The sequence below is a fragment of the Chenopodium quinoa genome, unplaced genomic scaffold, assembly GCF_001683475.1.
Source record: "Chenopodium quinoa cultivar QQ74 unplaced genomic scaffold, ASM168347v1, whole genome shotgun sequence".
NCBI classification, from domain to species: Eukaryota; Viridiplantae; Streptophyta; class Magnoliopsida; order Caryophyllales; family Amaranthaceae; genus Chenopodium; species Chenopodium quinoa.
The window spans coordinates 366272-367387 of NW_018742541.1; positions in this window are offsets into that span (position 1 = coordinate 366272).

Below are 1116 nucleotides of genomic sequence, written 5' to 3' on the forward strand. Positions count from 1 at the left end.
TCAAGGGAAGTTTGGTGGATTTTTCATTCTATGAGTTCAGCTTTGCTCCTGCCTATGTATGAAAATGTAATTCTGATTATACTAAATCAAAATGTAGAAGGCAAGCGTAAAAGGGATTTTAGGTGGAAGTTGAAGCCATAGGAAAAGTATATATGACACAAGACTCTGCTAACAACCATGAGCTTTTTCCTCTTCCATAATGAGCTTGCTTGTTTTCACTTAATAATTGCTTGCTTATGCTTATGCCTACTTAATTGCAGCAGAGCTTCAGGGTACTTTGTTGCCCTTGATGTTTTGATGATAACACAAGTCAAATAAATGGATTAATGCCTTGATAAGTTGTGTAATTTGTTTTGTACAAGTTACAAGATCAAGTCAAGGTAAAGGAACAAGAGCTTAAAGAAACAAAAGACTTGTTGTAGTGTTCCTTTAGAGGAACAAAAGTTTCGGAGTAGAAGCAGAAGAATGAAGGCTCGGAGCAGAGACTTCTTAGACAAATATAAAGTCTAAAATATTTAATGTTTTAGGTTTTATCTAAGTGAGAATAATTAGGTTTTGATACTTAGTAGAATGCGATTTCAAATTTGGTTTAAAGATAGAATTTTATTGATTGCTAAAATATAAGGAAGTTGGTTTTGAAAATATCTTTCTGTTTTGATTGCAAAATGACATCTTTTATTTCGGAAAATATTTCAAAAATATTGTGCAACTGATTCCCTAAACTTGCGCTGCTAGTGTTTGATTAAGTCTTCACCACTAAACAAAGAAACTGCTTCTTAGTGGTTCAGCGTGCCCTGAGTTTTAGGACATGTTTGAGGCACTAAAGGTAGTGGAGAATGGTGGTGTTGATATGCAGCAGTAGTAGCGTAAGTGGAGGGAGTAATGGCGTTTTATTCAAGCCAAGTTTTTCTATAAATACTGAAGTTAAAGTCTGGAAAAACTTTACCCTTGCTCAATCATATATTTCTATCTTCTTTGTTTTCTAAAGAGTCGAGAGTCGCATTCTACTTTAAGGTGTTAACTTTCTTAATTACTTTTATTAGAGTATTTTCTTTCACAAGTTGTATTTGGGGATTGGGAGTTTGAGTGAACTTAAGAGAAGTCAGAAGAGAAAGA